This window comes from Odocoileus virginianus, unplaced genomic scaffold, assembly GCF_023699985.2.
Source record: "Odocoileus virginianus isolate 20LAN1187 ecotype Illinois unplaced genomic scaffold, Ovbor_1.2 Unplaced_Contig_50, whole genome shotgun sequence".
NCBI lineage: Eukaryota > Metazoa > Chordata > Mammalia > Artiodactyla > Cervidae > Odocoileus > Odocoileus virginianus.
Window position 1 is genome coordinate 11,409 of NW_027224367.1, and position 19,555 is coordinate 30,963.

A 19,555-nucleotide genomic window follows, 5' to 3' on the forward strand; every position below is an offset into this window, starting at 1 on the left:
CAGAGATCACATTTATGTAAGACAGGCCACAGAGGTTAGTAGTCAAGAAGCACAGTGTTTTCAATAGCAAGAATATTGCCAGGCATGATATTAACAGGAGGAAATCATAAAACCATGCCTTGGGACATTGTGGACCACAGGTCTGTCTGGAGTAAGTAGCACATGACAAAAGAAGGGCAGTGACTTGTGAGGGCCTGAGAAGTACAAAGAGAGGAGGGAGGCTAACATTGCTGTGGTAAGCTATGTGACTAAACTATCTCCAAACTGGAATCTTTATAGCAACTTTCAAATACCAGTGAACTTAGAGAGAGATTAATTCTCCTGTTGAATGTCAGTATTGGGGCTCACACTTTCAGATTTCTAAGTTCCACCTGCTGCCAATAGCATACCTCACAACTGCTCCAGTTGAGTGCACATTTGGTGGTGCAAGGAGGCTTAACACGAAAGGAAGTGTTGTTGATCCCTTGGGATAGGAACAGAAGGGAAAGAGATGAGAAAGGGGACAGATGTGTGAAAGGTGAAGGCAAGGATCCTTACACACCTTGCTAGGATTTCTATACTTGGCTTCACCTCTTCCAAGCTGTGTCAAGTCCAGCACATTATTTAACCTTCATAGGCCTCAGTTTCTCCATCTGTGAACAAGCATATCACAGTGGTATTGTGAAGATTAAAGGGATATAGCTCATGCAAGATGACGTAGGTTGGTAATTTCCCCCTAGTTCTCAAAGATGTCCACATCCCTATCCCCAGAATCTGTGAATATGCTACTTTATATGGCAAAAGGGAATTTTGCAGGTGTGATTAAGTTCAGGATCTTTAGAGGAGGTTTATCTGGGACCCAAGGTAAACACAGAGTCCTTACAGAAGGAAGACAGCAGGATTAGATTCAGTAAAAGACATAAGGATGGAAGCAGAGATCAAAGAGGAGAGAAGATGCTACATTCCTGGCCTTGTAGATGGAGGAAGAGTGTATGAGCTAAGGAATGTAGGAGGCCTCTAGAAGCTGGAGCAGACAAGGAAGTGGATTGTCCCCTAGAGCCTCCAGAAGGAACACAGACCTGCAGGCACATTTTAGACTTCTGACTCCCAGAACTCTAAAATAATAAATTTGATTGCCTTAAGCCATTAAAGTTGTAGTACTTTGTTACATCAGCAAAAGTAAACTAATGCATAAGGCATATGTGTACCTCACTCCTCAGGAGTGCCTAATGAATAAGAACTATGATTACTGTTCAGGTGAATTTATATTATTGCCATATTTTCAGTGAAAGTGTTGGGAGGGACTAGAGAGGGTTACGACACACTGGACCTTGGCAGTAATTCTTGTGGGTTTCAACGCACCCTGTTCTTCCCTGGGGTTGTTTAGTAACCATCCTATTCCAGACATTGTCCTGGCTATAGTCTAAGTTTCCTTAGGCATTGCTCTCACCTGGGTAGACATTGCTATAGTCACGACTTGGTTGTAAGTGCTGGGGGTAGGATAGAGATGGAAATGCAGGGGTCACCCACACCACTCCTAAGCTCTAACTAATCATCTTTCAGTTGCCTGTAGGTCCTGCTCTGATTTTTGCAAGTGCCTCCCAAGGGCAGAGAGCACACTTGGGCCAATTTCTTCATTTGCAATAAAACTTGAACAGACTACAGGCCACTACTACTTGAACAAGTGAGTCTGACCCCATCTGATGGCTCTCTTTCAAGGACTCCGCACTATTTCTAGTCTGTTGAAGAATCATTTCTCTGAATCATTTCACAGTGCAAGCATGGACTTACTTTACAATTTCCCAGAATTAAGGTTTGTCAGGAAGTTTATAGCCTGTGAACTCCTACCGTTATGAAACAAAAGCCATGTAGTTACTTTTGAGGATTATTTTCTGGGTTTGAGAATAGAATTTTTTTTGCTACAAATTAATCACAAACATAGGGATAAGGATAAGGTAAATGTTACAAACATCTGCATAACCAGTGCCCTGCTATGTCAGATTTCAAAATTAGACCCTACCTTGGTGTCATTTTTACATTGCGTGCATTCTAAATTGCTTCAGTCATGTCTGACTCTTCACAACCCAATGGACTGTAGCCCATCAGGCTCCTCTGTCCATGGGATTCCCCAGGCAGGAATACAGGGGTGGGTTGACGTCTCTCCTCCTGGGATCTTACCGACCTAGGGATTGAACCAGTGCCTTTTATGTCTCCTGCTTTGACAGATGAGTTCTTCATCACTGGCACCACCTGGGAAGCTGCAAACCTTCATTTTACCTCTTCCAAGACTGACACCACTCTCCTTCTTTAGTGGGGTTTGCTATCATGAATTCAGTAACTATTATATCCAAGTCGATTTGTACATATTTGCTACCTATTTCTGTGTTCATACACATTATATAGGAATTTTTAAAATGTTTTTGCAAGTTGGCAGATGTAGCCCGAGGTCCTTTTCGTGTTTGCATACTATTTCTTTCAGTATTTGTAATTTATCTTTCTCCTGATAATCCAGACTTTTGAAGTTTCCATTTTTTTTTTCAAGGAAAAAAAAAAAAGAATGTTTTTATCAGTCTTTCTGTACCTGTTCTCTGAGAACATAGCATGGATCTCTAGGGTCATCTAAGAGTGGACTCACTAGGTGTATCTGCATAGATAGATCTATGGTTTAGATAGACCATGTTTTTCTGCTCTGTTTCATTTATTAAAAAGTTAGATCCTTCTATGTACAATTTTCACTTCTTTTTTTTTTTCCTAATCAACTATAATATTTACTCGACTCATACCAGTAAGTCTTTCATTATAATGACTGAATGACATCCCTTGGTAGTTTTTGGTATGGTAGTTTTACCACAATCTCTTCAGTCATCCATCTGTTGGCCTGGTACACTGTGTCTCCTAGTTATTTGCCCTCTCTGCAAGCAATACTGCAATAACAATTGAATCACTTGTGTTACTAGGATTTTTTTTTAAGGGCAGTATATCCAATCTAGTATATTCAGTTCAGTTCATTCACTCAGTCATGTCTGACTCTTTGTGATCCCATGGACTGTAGCACACCAGGCTTCCCTATCCATCACCAACTCCCGGAGCTTGCTCAAACTCATGTCCATCAAGTCAATGATGCCATCCAACCATCTCATCCTCTGTCATCTCCTTCTCCTCCTGATTATTATCTTTCCCAGCATCAGGATCTTTTCCAATGAGTCAGTTCTTCCCATCAGGTGACCAAAGTATCGGAGTTTCAACTTCCCCGTGTCGTTCTAATGAATATTTAGGACGGATTTCCTTTAGGACTAACTGGTTTGATCTCCTTGCAGTTCAAGGGACTTTCAAGAGTCTTTTCCAACACCACAGTTCAAAAGCATCAATTCTTTGGTGCTCAGTTTTCTTTATGGTCCAACTCTCACATCCATACATGACTACTGGAAAAACCATATCTTTGACTAGATGAACCTTTGTTGGCAAAGTAATGTCTCTGCTTTTTAACATGCTATCTAGGTTGGTCATAGCTTTTCTTCCAAGGAGCAAGCGTCTTTTAATTTCATGGCTGCAGTCACCATCTGCAGTGATTTTGGAGCCCCCCAAAATAAAGTCTCTCACTGTTTCCATTGTTTCCCATATTTGCCATGAAGTGATGGGACTGGATGCCATGATCTTAGTTTTTTGAATGTTGAGTTTTAAGCCAACTTTTTCACTCTCCTCTTTCACTTTCATCAAGAGGCTCTTCAGTTCTTTGCTTTCTGCCATAAGGGTGGTGTCATCTGCATATCTGAGGTTATTGATATTTCTCCTGGCAATCTTGATTCCAGCTTGTGCTTTATCCAGCCTGGCATTTCACATGATGTACTCTGCATATAAGTTAAATAAGCAGGGTGATGATATACAGCCTTGATGTACTCCTTTCCCAATTTGGAACCAGTCTGCTATTCCATGGGCAGTTCAAGTATGAGAGTCAAATTTATGTTCAGTATTTTTGATAAAGGATTAAAATCTTATTTCTACTTTAATTGAAATCAAGGTAACTTATGACTTTCCCTGAAACTTAAATAGGAAGCAAAGACGTGCCTGATTAAATAATTCTATGATGTATAAAGGTGGTTAAATATTACCCCAAAGCCACCAAATGGGACAGCACTGAATCGTTTCCAGTGAGGAACTGATCAGGTCAGATCTTGATTTAGCAAAGCTTCTTTGGCTGCATTGTGGAGAACAGACACTGAGGAAGGTGGGAGTGGTGGATGGAAGACCACATTAGAGGCTGTTGCTTTCATCTTAGCTAATGATATTGGTACTTGAAAAAGAGTGTTGGCAGTTAAGATGGAGAGAGGGAATGGATACCAGAGTGATTCAAAGACCAAATCAGTAAGTCTTGGAGATTGCTTGGATCTGGATAGTGAGGGCAAGCAATAGGTTATGTGGGCCTCTCAGTGTTCTGGTTTGGGTAAGTGATGATATTAGGGATGCAGGAGGAGAAGCAGATTGGCTGCCTTGCTTTTCTCTTAGGTGCCTTGGCCTTTTAGGGGGAGTGTGGAGGGCCTTTGTTAGGTTTAGTAGGATCGTTTGGTTTCAGATGCCCGAAGAAACCTCTCTAATGCTAGCCTCTTCCAGCACAGTGGTAGTTGTGGGAAGACTATATATCATCCATGGCATTTGTGCCTTGGTGGAAATTCTCTCTTTAAGCAAGGATAACTCCATACTGAGTTTCCTACACTTTTATCAGGATCACAATTCGCCCTGCTCCAAACCCCAAAATGCATCCCTTAGTTGACTCTACATCATCACAGGAGTGATGGTGCTGCCTAAAATTCTTCCTGAGGTTCTGTGAGGTCTATAGTGTGCCTGCTCACCTCAAGTGACATCAGTGGTAGTCTGACCAAAAGGTGCCAATTATCACACCCATGAAATCAGTCTGTGTGCTCTTGTAAGCCCTAGGTGCCTGCCACTGGTAGACTTTAGGGTGCCTCCTTGGCTACTCCTGGACATACCAAACATTTTCCTGTTGGGAATTCCCCACTTTTTGTGCTTTCTGTTTAAGGGTGGGAATGATTCTGAGGGATAGGTAGAATATCTGCCTGGAAATTAACCTAAATATGCAGTCACATTAAAGTTTTTCCAAATGTTAATTGAAATGTCACTTATTCTTGGGCAATTAACAACTGTTGCATTTATTTTCTCAACATGTACCTTAGATCCAGCATATTATTATTCACCATTCTGGATCTAAGATATAATATTTTTGCCTGGGAAATCCCGTGGATGGAGGAGCCTGGCGGGTTATGGTCCAGGGAGTCTCAAAGAGTTGGACATGACTGAGCAACTGAGCACAATTTTAAGTAACTTCCTTCTGCTATTTTTATTGTGCATTATCTCAAAATTAAAATTAATCATTCCGTCTCATTAGGACAGGGGTCCCAAGCCTCAAGGATCTAACACCTGACGACCTGAGGTGGAGTTGGTGTGATAATAAGAGAAATAAAGTGCACAGAAATGTAATGTGCTTAAATTATTCTGAATCCAATCCCCCCACCCCCACTGTCCATGGAAAATTTGTCTTCCATGAAACTGGTCCTTGGTGCCAGAAAGGTTGGGGAGTGCTGCATTAAGATGCCCAATGTAGATATGAGGCATCTGAGGTATCTGAGGACTGATACCAAATCCCTGACAGGTGATGGAATCAGGACTTTTGGCCCACTTTCCTGATCCCACTGATATTTTATTTTCTCCTCAGAGTCATTAAATGAAGTTGTTTCTGTTACCACACCCTTACAGGGTCTCTTATTGAGATTTATGTGGAAAGAGAATGCTACATTCAATGGCTTTATGCCACCTCCCTTCTCCTTATCCAACTTTATCTTGCATGTAGACATAGGAAATTCCTCTGAAGGGTGGGTCCCCAGTCATTTTTCATCACAAGACTAAACTCTTCAGTTGTTCCATCTGGCTCCTTCCTGGTTCAATGGGGCCTGGTAGTCCATAGAAAGTCCTCAAAAAGTGAGACCTGATGTAATGAATGAATGCTTAAATGAGGTAACTCGCCTTCCTACCTCAGCATCTCTAGCTGGAGCCATACTGTGCTTGACATTCAGATCCAAGATTGCCTATGTCTTGAGCTTGTCCTGGACAGAGAGGGGGAGACCTTGTTGACTCAGGCCCCCAGTGTATATGCACACCTGTGTGCACACAGGCCTGTAGTTGTCCATCCATTTACAGGTGCACACTTGCTGTGCCATTTCCATTTCTGTGTAGAGTTTCCAGCATTGGTCTCTTTGGTTTAAGTTATAAACTTAGCACCTGTCTGGTCAGGACTTGACATCCATTATCTCTTCAATCCTTACAACTTTCTTTAAAGTTTAGAGGGAACACAGCCCCGCCCATCAACAGAAAATTGGATTAAAGATTTACTGAGCATGGCCCTGCCCATCAGAACAAGACCCAGTTTCCCCCTCAGTCAGTCTCTCCCATCAGGAAGCTTCCATAAGCCTCTTATCCTTATCCATCAGAGGGCAGACAGAATGAAAACCACAATCACAGAAAACTAACCAAACTGATCACATGGACCACAGCCTTGTCTAACTCAATGAAACTATGAGCCATGCCATGTAGGGCCACCCAAGATGGACGGGTCATGGTGGAGAGTTCTGACAAAACGTGGTCCACTGGAGAAGGGAATGGCAAACCACTTCAGTATTCTTGCCTTGAGAACCCCATGAACAGTATGAAAAGGCAAAAAGATAGGACACTGAAAGATGAACTCTCCAGGTCGGTAGGTGTCCAATACACTACTTGATGGACATGAGTTTGATTGAGCTCCCAGTGTTGGTGATGGACAGGACACCGGGCGTGCTGCAGTCCATGGGGTCGCAAAGAGTCGGACACAACTGAGCGACTAAACTGAACTGAACTGAACTCTCATTTATGACTTATACATGTGGAAGCCTGACTTCTTACATAGGTAAAGAGGCATGGATACAGAGGAGGAATGGGGTAGGGCGTCTCTATTCATTGTGATCATTTCTTGAATAGCTTCTCTGTGCCAACCATTTAGCATACATTATTTTACTTAATACCAACAGTAGCCCTATAAGGTAGTTACTATTATGCCCATTATTCTGCAGATGAGGCATGCTAGACATAACAGGAGTATACAACTTACTCAAATTGGAGTTAGGTTGTCAGGTCTGGGTTTGAGCCCAGGTTTGTCTGGTATTACAGACCAAACCCTTATCACAGTACTAGGACTGAGGCATGGGAGCAGTTTAAAGGATCAGGGGGTAGTTGTGTAAAGGATTGGAGGTAACAGGCAACTGAGGGAATGCCAGGTAAACATAACCCCTCTCCTTAACTCAGAGTGTTCAGAATTCTGGATGGATCTTAGGCTGGGTCTTAACTGCAGGTAGTTTCATCTTTTTCACTGTTGTCAGCAGAAAACCACTACAGTATTGTAAAGTAATTAGCCTCCAACTAATAAAAATAAATGGGGAAAAAAAGGCTTCTGACTTTTGTAAGTTTAGTTCGCTGACTGCACTCTTGCCAGTAATTAATGTTTCATGACTTGTAGAACCCTGGAAGGTAATATGGGGGTCAACTCACTCATTAAAACTTACCTCCTATCTGACAGTGAGCCAATACTAATTGAATTAGAGTCCTTTCTGGGAATGGATTTCTTGGTTCAGGAAATTTTTACTATTAGTGTTTGCAATTCTGCCAGGTCATAGTAAAAATTGAGTTAATATCAAGTTATGATTTTGGTTATTTCCTTAAACTATCACCTAGATGTTTGGCCACATTCTGAAATTCATGGTAAACTGCAAATATTCCATTTAGCATCTTCTTATACTTGGGTCCCTATGGTGGCAGTAGAGACTGTGAGTTGTGAACAGTTGCAGAGACATACATACATGTGTCAAAATAGACTGTAATTAGTATCCTATTGGGGCTTCCCTGGTTGCTCAGACCATAAAGAATCAGCCAGCAATGCGGGAGACCTGGGTTGGAAAAATCCCCTGGAGGAGGTCATGGCAACTCGTTCCAGTATTCTTGCCTGGAGAATCCTCGTGGACAGAGGAGCCTGGTGGGCTACAGTCCAGGGAGTCACAAAGAGTCGGACACGACTCAGCGACTAAGCACACACAGCACAGTATCCTATTGTGTATGAGAAGCAAGAGAAAGAGAGAGGTCCAGCATTAACCAAATGAGTGTTTATTTGCTTTATTTTGGAGGTAATTTTTTGAGTGCTGGTGAAAGTGAAAGTCGCTCAGTCGTTTCTGACTCTTTGTGACCCCATGGACTATACAGTTCATGAAATTCTCCAGGCCAGAATACTGGAGTGGGTAGCCGTTCCCTTCTCCAGGGGATCTTCCCAACCCAGGGATCGAACCCAGGTCTCCTGCATTGCAGGCAGATTCTTTACCAACTGAGCCACCAGGAAAACCCAAGAATACTGGAGTGGGTAGACTATCCCTTCTCCAGCAGATCTTCCCAACCCAAGATCTCCTGCATTGCAGGCAGATTTTTTGCCAGCTGAGCTACTAGGGAAGCCCTTAGTTCTGGTATTATTTCCTAAAACAGGTAATAAAAAAATTTGGAGGGACATGTTAGCAAGGAGAGATGACTATGAGTTCAGTTTTGAACCTTATCCATTTGTGTTCCCTGGGACTCCTTTTTTATTTCTTCAGATGGACAGCTGGATAAAGGAATCTGGAGTTTGTAAAGACATTCTATAGTTAGAGATCCAAGAATCACCAACACATAGATGATAAATTAAAGATGGATGAGCTAAAAAATAATAAAAAAATAAAAATAAAGATGGATGAGCTCACCCTGGGTAGATGAATGGAGTGAAATAATATAGGGATGAGCAAGTCTAATGTTTAGAACTTAGGCAAAAAAAATGAGAACTCACAATGTTACAAAAGGACTGTAAAACATTAAAAAATAAGTAAGGAGTAAAATATATTTGAAAGTCTTTTTATATTTAAAGAGCCTCAATTTTTTTTTTAGTACTGAAACAGTAATCTCTCAGGATTTGCTTTAAAAACTTGGAAAAAGTTAAGTGACTTTTGTATTTTAGTAAGGCAGCATTATTTTGTTATCTGTACTGAAGTGAGTAAAGCTTCTTTGTTTCCAATAGCAAAAATTATTTTTTCACTCTGCAAATATGAGACATTTCTAAATCATAACTCTTTTTCTCATAAATCACTTCTCAATCCCCATTGTCTTAGTCTTCTGGCACTACCATAATAAAATACCATAGACTGAGAGGCTGAAATAACAGAAATTTATTTTCTCACACTTCTGGAGACTAGAAGTTCTAGATCAAGGTCCAGTAGGGTCAATTTCTGGTGAAGGCTTTCTGCGGATTTCTGCATTCTCTCTGTTTTTCATGTGACATATTTGAAGAGACAGAGATCTCTGTTACAAGGATGATAATCCTATGGGATGAGGGTCCTATCCTTATGACCTCATTTGATTTTAATTACTTCTTTAGAGGCTCCATCTCAAAATACAGTCACATTAAAGGTAGGACTTAAACATAATAATTTTTGTAAAACACACACTTTCAGCCCATAGCAGCCATATCCAACCCTTTCAGACATCCTGCCCTCCAGAAACAAACACACAAACAATCATGCCAATAAGAGAAGAGAGTTAACTGGAAAGTCATGGGGAAAAATAGAGGCTGTACCAGGTTCTGAAGTGTTCTGTGCCTCTCCCACTTTCACCAGGTTACAATTACACACTAACCTCTATCCACTGCATCCAGTTTTCCTTCTCAGAGGTGTTTCTGTTTACACATTCCAATTTCCACCCAAGCCTGGTTTTCAACTTCCCTTCTAAACAGAACTCTTTGTGGTCACTTAAGTGCACAATCATGTGCCAAAGGTAGGCTTTGACATTCTAGGTTTTTGAGAGGCTACTTTTTTTGTCATGAACTTTGAGCATCTGTGCTCCCTAAACAGATGGACTTCATGTGGTTTCACCAACCTGCCCAGAGCTAACTGCTGTTAATAATTTTCTTTAGTTTTTTCTCATGCCTTTTTGTTTATATTTACACAAAAATGTGTTTCTGCATGCACAAAGGCTCACTGTCTTTAGGTTATGTGAACTCCATGTCACATGGTAGATGTTAAACTCAAGCAACTCTGATTAGCTGAGGGGACTGCTGATAAGTGAATGAGAATTCTGTAGCCAGGGTGTGAGATAACAAAACAACTGAAGCTGATAACCCTAGAGAGGAAGAAGATTTGAAGGGGAGTCTGAGCTTGAAACCAAAAGTTAGGTATTGAAACTGTCCTAGAGAAACTAAGAGTTCTTTTCAAAGAACTCCTGAGAGTTTTCTAACCTTTCTCCCACAGGTTTTGTGACAATTTTGAAGTTTTATGTTTCAATTTTTTCTCCTACTGGGTGGTATGTACTAAGGGATCACAATCAACAATGCTGATGAATAAAAGAGAAAAACAAAATTCCGGAAGCCCATTTCAGTCTTCCACAACTTTTTCTGAAAAATATTCCCATGATAAAATCCACTTATAGAATCATTTTGCAGGCTACATAGAATTATATTTTAAACTTTGATGTACATCCTATTCTGTGTGGAAAAACTGCATGCTCATTCCACATGAAAGCACATGCTTTCTGTACAATTCTTCTACTTTTTAGTTTAGCTGTGACTAATTGCTGGTATGCTGTCCTGCCAAGAGAAACACCAGAGGAAACAGGCAAAGTGATGGCCCTGTAGAGGAGAAAATGGGAGTGCTGGACAGGATATCTACACACTTTGCTTACTACATCATCTTCCATAGGTCTCTTTTTCTCCCTACCTCATCTACAAAACTTTAGCCTTTAAAACAGATTTCCAGTGTCTCCTCTCCTGATCATCTAGGAGGAAGCCATAGTGTACAGTTGTGAAAGGCATGGGCTCTGAAGGGAGACTGCTTGTGTGCATGCTCAGTTGCTTCAATCATGTCTGACTATTTGTGACCCTATGGACTGTAGTTTGCCAGGCTCCTCTGTTTATGGGATTCTCTAGGCAAGAATACTGTAGTGGGTTGCCATGCCCTCCAGGGCAATAATTTCAAAATTATTGAGTTTTAGGTGTTTTGTATATATTCTGGACACAAAGGCCTTATATGATGTATGATTTGCAAATATTTCATCTGATCCTGTGGCTTGTGTTTTCACTCTCTTAATGTTCTCTAAAAAAAAAATAATAATAATTTTGACACAGTCTGACTTACCACTTTTTCCTTTTATCAATAATTCCTTTGATGGTATATCCAAAAAATTATTATTTAATCTAGTGTTAGAATGAGTTGGTAAGTAGTCTTTCTTCAATTTTCTGGAAGAATTCATAGAACTGATATTTAATATTTGTTGTAATTCAGTGGTGAAGTCACGACTATAGTTTTCATTTTGGAATGGTTTTAAACTATTAATTCAATTTCTTCATTAGCTATAAGACTATATAGATTATCTATTTCTTCTTGAGATGTGCCAGTTGGCACCTTCCAAAGAATTTGTCCATTAAATCTAAGTTATGTAGTTTATTGGCATGAAACTCATAATATTTCCTTATCTTTTAAGTATCTCTGGACTGCATAGTAATTCCATCCCTCTCATTGCTGACATTGATTATGTGTGTCCCATGTCTTATTTTTGATCATCTGAATAGAAGTTTATTAATTTTATTGACTTCTCAAAGAACTTTTGGTTTTGACTTTTCTCTATTGTTTTCTGCTTTATACTACATTAAGCTGTGATCATTATTATTTTATTTTCTGTGCCTACTTTGGGTTTAGTTTGCTTTTCTTTTCCTAGTTTCTTAAGATATAAGCTGAGGTCATTGTATTGGGACTATTTCTAACAAATACGTTTACTGCTATGTCTCCTACTGTATAGCTTTAGTGGCATTTCACAGGCTTTTTCCTTTTATAAAGTTTTATACAGTAAAATAGATTTATGTTAGAATAAAATTTACAAATTTTGATGTATGTATAGATTTATTTTGCTGCCACCACAATCAGGGTATGAAACAGCTATACTACTCCTAAAACACTGTCTTATGCTATCACATCACTGTCACACTGTCTACCCACTCTAAACTGGGACAGCTTCCAAACTCTTCATCACCAGAGTTCTGTCTTCTGGTGAAAGTCATATACATGGAATTATATAGTCTGTAAATTTTCAGCCTCCCTTCTTTTACTTAGTAATATACATTCAAGGTTCATCCATCTTATTGCACACATAGATCTTTCATTCTTTTTGTTGTTAATACTTCATTGTGTGGTTTTATGTTTGTTCTGGAAAAAATGCTCATTGAAATAAAACTGCATGATGAAATTTAGCAAAGATCATGTGAGGCATTTCCAAGAAAACATGCAAATATTTTTATTTAAAAGTGACACTTCATAATTATTAAATGTTGTTCATCATAGGAAATACTTTTACTCTGATGCCAAATCTGTTGTGTCTAAAATGATTCTATGTTTGCACCACCTAACCTAGCGGAGAGTGAGGAACCATATCTGACCCATGCAGTTCAAAGACATGCATAAAAAAAAAACCCATCATGACAATAGTTACAATGCAATACATTTAATTTTCTGTGCAAAGGAGAATGATGTTAATATAACCATATGCATGCATGCATGAGTGCTAAGTCTTTTCAGCTGTGTTGGACTCTTTGCAACCCTATATAACTAATTTCCAAATAGATACAAGGTATTGGAGTTACAAAAAATCTCCAAGTTGTACTCTTCAGTTTTTACATGGAAGAGGCTAAGGCCTGATTCAGATCTTCTCCATAAGCATTTATCAGTAACAACACTAACCAATTACTAGATGCTGTGCAGGATATATTGGGAACACAAAGATGATGATGACAAGGTCTTTACTATCAAGGATCTCATGTGTCTCACATGCACCGACTGTCTCATTGATGACCTTTATCGATATTAACCTGTGGGCCAGGCTCTTCACATTTGTTGTTTCCTAAAGACCTTGCAAAGTAAACATTAAAATCTCCCTTCAATAAATGAGGAAATAAAGGAGTTTCAGTAATTAAGCCTAGTAAGTAGTAGACCTAGGATTCTCACCCAGGTATGTCTGACATTAAAACCAGCCCTATTTCCAGTCTTTACTGGGAACACTTCACAGATGTTCAGATGTAGCTATCAGTCATTATGAAGCATGGCTTATAAAGCTTCACTACCCCATATAATATAGTTAAAGGTCTCTCCATGTTCTCAGGGCCTGAAAAATTTCTGTGCTATCTACACCTACTGGAGAGTCTCAGACTTGCTACTTAGTAAACCATGGCACATGTTCTTTGATTTTAAAATGAATAGTAATTATCAAGGTCCTAATTTAGTTCTCTATGACAATGTGTGATAAATGAGTAAAGATAGACTATCTCACTCTCTAAACTTCTTTTGAATCATAGGGGCATGTATTAGAATAAGTAAAGCCAGCTGCTATAAAAATCAACCTATGAATCTCATAATCTTATTTTAAAAGTCTATTTCTCATACAAGACCCATGAGGATGTTCCTTGTCAAGACAATTTTCTGGATGTCTCTGTTTCAAGATGCAGTATTTGAGTTTCTTCCATCCTGTGACTCCACTACCTCAGAAATTTAACTGGGCTGGCAACTGTATACTTAGGAGATGGAGAGAGAAAATGGTTATGTGGAATGATTCATGGCCAGACTAGAAACAGTGTACATTACTTGTACTCACATTCTATTGGACAGAATATGGCTACAATGTCTCCCCTAGAAACAAAGTAGGCTTGAAATGGTGTTTTGCTGTGTGACAATGAAGCAGAGTAGGCAGTAAGTATTATCAGTCTCAACCTCAAAGAAGTTTCTGTTTCATCTACACCTTTGTCTTGGAGCCTTTTAATATGAGTGTATGAATGATTTCATGCTCTCTATGCCTCAATCTGGAAGGTGGTCTCACAGTGGGATTGTACTGAGTACAGCACTGAATGATTCTCAGATACACAGTGACGGTGACAGAATCAAAGACATGGCCACAATCATCAGTGAAATGACAATACAGGTGAGCTGTCTTCTGTTTAATTCTATTGCTGGAGGGCTAGAACTCTGACTCGTTTCTCTTGTTTTCTTTTGCTGCTGGAGGGTCAGAGCTCTGACTTATTTCTATTAGGCATAGAAGTTGGCAGGCTACTCAGTTCACATGCTGATTTAAGGAAAAACATCCAAGACTTCAGTGATTTCTGTGTCGTTGCCAGGTATTTGTTATATCCAAATACCGAAAGAACCAAAAGAGACTGATAGCCCTTATATTGCTTTATGTTTAACATTTTGTGTTTGAATTTAAGAAAAGGACTGGCTCTAAGTGAAAGTGAAAAAATAAATACAGTAAAACAAGTTAATGAACATTTAAAATTTATGTTAAAAGTACAAGTAAAAATAAATCTTGTTGATTTCCAGAATACTATGCACTTGACACATATCTCAATTGATATTCAGAGTATGTCTTCATATAAAATGTATTTATCTTTGTGTAGATATAATTAATTAAGATTCCAACCTGAATTTATTTGACACTAAAGTCTAAAATACCTGTATTATTACATACTTTTGTTCCACTAGTTTTCTTTCTTTTTCTTTTTCAATTTTTCACATATTTGATTCCATCTCCCAATACTTTTAGCAGCTCTCATTCCAGAAAGCTCCCTTCAGGTCCCGTGACCACAGTCCCAGAATAACTGTTGCTACTCTTTTTCTAAACCTTGAAATGGCATTTGATTTTCTTGTTCTTTTTATCAAAACAATTTGTTTTAATCCTTTCTGAGGAGAGAAAACTGTCACTTACCATTCTTTTTTTTTCTTTCTAAGGAGTGTGGGTCCTGCAGAGGACCTTTTGTGGAAGAACCTGTTTGTCTGCTAGTACAAATGGAGAGCCAAAAGAGACTAACAATGTCATGCTTGTAAAAAGGGGGAGGGTGTGGTGACTGGAGGTTAAAAGTTGGAGGGGCACCTGGAAGCAGTGCAGGTAATGGAAATCTGTGCAAAAAAATGTAGTGGATTGCAGAGAGCTATGGAACTTTATGGAAAGACTAAGATGTTTATATAGAGCAGTTTCTAAATAAACCCATATATAGGATTTATAACTCAGACACTCTTCTAAGGTCTTTACCTGTATTAACTTATTCAATCCTCATTATAGCCTTATCAAATAGATTCTATTATTATCCTGATACAGATGAGGCCACTAACACATAGAGATGATAAGCAAAGAATATATGGTTATACATTTGGTACATGTTGTGTATTCGAGGAAAGAGAAAAAACATGAGTTTAGGAGGTCTAAATATGGCCTAAAGAGAAATTTTGAAGAATCTTATATTGAGGAAGTTTATGGAGTTCCCCTAACCTTGAGGTGTACTCTATAAATGTTATTTCTTATCTCCCCATAAATGCTATAATGTGGATTGATTAAATATCATGCTTTTGAAAATTCTTCTTGTTGTTGCTCAGTCACTAAGTCATGTCTGACTCTTTGTGACCCCATGGACTGTAGCACACCAGGCTCTCCTGTCCTTCACTATCTCCCAGAGTTTGCTTCAAATTCATGTTCATTGAGTTGGTGATGCTATCTAACCATCTCATCCTCTGCACCCCCTCTTCTCCTTTTGCCTTCAATCTTTCCCAGCATCAGGGTCTTTTCCAATGAGTCAGCTCTTCACATCAGGTGGCCAAAGTATTGGAGCTTCAGCTTCAGCATCAGTCCTTCCAATGAATATTCAGGGTTGATTTCCTTTAGGATTGACTGGTTTGATCTCCTTTCACTCCAAGGGACTCCCAAGGGTCTTTTCCAGCACCACAATTCAAAAAGATCAATTATTTGGCCTCAAGATGTCAATAGATAAACAGAGGCTTCATTAGCTTACTATAGACTTCACGACCATGATTTGTGCTCGTAATAGAAGATAGTTATAAAAGAGAATTTTTATACAGTGAAGTTTCTACCAAAGATTTTTGAATGTATGAGTCCTGGACTTTGATTGTAAGTTTCAGGAAACATCTTTATCTGTAAAGGAGGCAGTTAAGATTTATTACAGCCAAAGGATAAAAAGCAAAATCAAGATAAGGAAAAGTGACATGTGCTGATGTCTAGAGGAAACCAGCACATGCCTCCCAGAGTCGTCACATAGTGCATGTGTGTGCTCTCAGTTGCTCAGTTGTGTTCAATCCTTTGCAACCTTATGGACTGTGTGTCATGCAATTCATTCTGCCAGTAGTGAATTGTGACACCTGTATGAAGTGTTGTCCACCTGGGAGGCCCATTTTAGACTCAGTGCTGAAGCTTTGACTGGAAGCTCTCCTTTAGGCACCCTCTGGTTAGCATATATCAAGATTCCAGATTTTGTGGAAAGAAAGTAGGTATTCAGCATAAATCACACTGTATATAAATTATTGTACAAATAACTTAGGCAAACTACCTGATCAGTTAAGAAATGTTAGGACACATCCTGAAATCCAATGGATAGCTTTGATTCATTTTTGAAGGCCTTGAATTGTCAAACATTATGAGTACTCTAGGCAAGGTATTGTATGACTTTTTATGTGTCACAATTTGAGTTTTTGTAACAAATGCTTTGTAACTTTGCTGCATAGCTGTCTTCGTTCTTATGGCAAATAGCTTTCTTATTTCTTAGTGTAATCACTTGTAAAATCTATATTTCTAATAATATCTACCTCATAGGTATTCTGAGGATTAAATGAGTTATTAAATATACCTGAAGGTTATGCAATGCCAAAGGGCTCTAGAAGACAAGAGTATCAACCTACTCAGCCATTTTAAAGTATAACTTTAATGCAACTAATATGTGAAGAACAATCTGAGAACCACTTCTTATCTTGAAATGCATTAAAAAATTGTGTTGTGTGGCATTTGCATTCCTGAAGACATCCTCTCTAGATGCCTTGCTTTTAGGATCTTTTCAGAAAACATACATATTAGTATGGATGTGTATGCTCAGTCGTGGCTGACTCTTTTGCGACCCCACAGACTGTAGCCTGCCAGGCTCCTTTGTCCATGGGATTCTCCAGGCAAGAATACTGGAATGGGTTGCTGTTTCCTTCTCCAGGATATTAGGATTTGATGTGTAAACACTCAAATTTTCAAGAAGATACAAACATGTAATTAGGTTTCCCTTTATTAAGGAAAGACCTGAAAATATTTTTAAAAGAAAACTGTTGTGTGTGTGTATATTTTGCCTACCCTATCCTTTAACTTTAAAGTAAGTAAATCTGATCAATACTGATATGTAAGGCATTTGTTTCTATTTATTGGGATACAGCAAAAAAGTATAAATAAAAGCTTAATCTTTCTATGCCTTAATTTTCATCTATAAAATGAACCTACCAATAGTGCTTGTGGCTTCCCTGGTGGCTCAGATGGTAAAGAATCTGCCTGCAGTGCAGGAGACCTGGATTCAATCCCTGGGTTGGGAAGATCCCCTGGAGAAGGAAATGGCAACCCACTCCAGTATTCTTGCCTGGAAAATCCCATGGACAGAAGAGCCTGGCAGGCTTCAATCCATGGGGTTGCCAAGAGCTGGACACAACTGAGTGACTGCAACAACAGTATTTATACACATGTTTGTGTGTGTGTGTTAAGAACACATATGTATATATACTGTTGTTGTCTAGTCATTCAATCATGTCCAACTCTGTGACACCATGAACTGCAGTATGCCAGGCTATTCTGTCTTTCATTATCTCCCAGAAATTGCCCAAACTCATGTTCATTGAGTCAGTAATACCATCAAACCATCTTATCCTCTGTCACCCTCTTCTCCCCCTACCCTCAGTTTTTTCCAGCATCAGTGTCCCTGCCAATGGGTTGGCTCTTCACCTTAGGTAGCCAAAGTACTGGAGCTTCAGATTCAGCATCAGTCCTTCCAATGAACATTCAGGGTTGATTTCCTTTAGGACTGACTGGTTGATCTCCTTGCAGTCCAAGAGACTCTCAAGAGTCTTCCCCAACAACACAATTCGAAAGCATCATTTCTTTGGGGCTCAGCCTTCTTTAGGCTTTCCTGGTGGCTCAGTTGGTAAAGAAAGAAAGTGAAGTTGCTCAGTCGTGTCCAACTCTGCAACCCCATGGACTGTAGCCTACCAGGCTCCTCCGTCCATGGAATTTTCCAGGCAAGAGTACTGGAGTGGGTTGCCATTTCCTTCTCCAGGGGATCTTCCTGACCCAGGGATCAAACCCGGGTCTCCCACATTGCAGGCAGACGCTTTACCATCTGAGCCACCCAAATTCAGGAGAATGCCTGCAGTGCAGGCGTCCCAGGTTCGATCCCTGGTTTGGGAAGATCCCCTCCAGTATTCTTGCCTGGGAAATCTCATGGACAGAGGAGCCTGGCGGGCTACAGTCCATGGGGTCACAAGAGTCAGACACAACTTAGCAACTAAACCACTACCAGCCTTCTTTATGGTCCAAATCTTACATCTGTACATGACTACTGGAAAAATCATAGCTTTGACTATATGGACCTTTGTCAGCAAAGTGATGACTCTGCTTTTTAATACACTGTCTAGGTTTGTCATACCTTTCCTTCCAAGGAGCAAACATCTTTTAATTTCATGGCTGCAGTCACTGTCCACAGTGATTTTGGAGCCCAAGAAAATAAAATCTGTCACTGCTTCTACTTTTCCCCCTTCTATTTGCCATAAAGTGATGGGACCAGATGCCATGATCATAGTTTTCTGAATGTTGAGTTTAAGCCAGTTTTTTCACTCTCCTCTTTTACTCTCATCAAGAGATTCTTTAATTCCTCTTCACTTTCTGCCATTAGAATGGTATCATCTGCATATCTGAGGTTGTTGATATTTCTCCCAGAAATCTTGATTCCAGCTTGTGATTCATCCAGCCTGGCATTTCACATGATGTACTCTGCATATAATTTTAAATAAGCAGGGTGACAATATACAGCCTTGACATATTCCTTTCTTGATTTTGAACCAGTCCATTGTTCCATGTACAGTTCTAACTATTGCTTCTTGACTTGCATACTGGAGCTTTCTCAGAAGGCAGGTAAGGTGGTCTGGTATTCTCCAGGTCTTTAATAATTTTCCACAGTTATTGTGATCCACACAGCCAAAGGCTTTAGCCTCCTGTACAATGTTATGAACTTCTGTCCATAGTTCTTCAGGTATTCTGCCTACCAGATCCATTCCCCTGAATCTCTGTCACCTCCACTGTAAGGGATTTGACTTAGGCCATACCTTAATGGCGTAGTTTTTCCTACTTTCTTCAATTTAAGCCTGAATTTTGCAATAAGGAGCTCATGATCTGAGCCACAGTCAGTTCTAGGTCTTGTTTTTGCTGACTGTATAGAGTTTCTCCATCTTTGGCTGCAAAGAATATAATCAATCTGATTTCAGTATTGACCATTTGGTGATGTCCATTAGTATAGTTATCTTTTGTGTGGTTGGAAAAAGAGTATTTTCTATTACTAGTGTGTTCTCTTGACAAAATTGTTAGCCTTTGCCCTGCTTCATTTTGTACTCCAAGGCCAAACTTGCCTGTTTTT

At 39.5% G+C, this 19,555-nt stretch overlaps 1 protein-coding gene across 1 annotated transcript in view; it reads left to right on the forward strand.

Annotated features, from left to right (window-relative positions):
• Nucleotides 1-13,826: 13,826 nt before the first annotated feature.
• The window catches only part of FOXR2 (forkhead box R2), a 44,564-nt gene continuing 38,835 nt past the window's right edge, over nt 13,827-19,555 (forward strand). The window contains exon 1 of the mRNA XM_020916658.2: nt 13,827-14,043. The gene's annotated coding sequence lies outside the window, so the exon portion shown is untranslated. The remainder of the gene's footprint in view (nt 14,044-19,555) is intronic.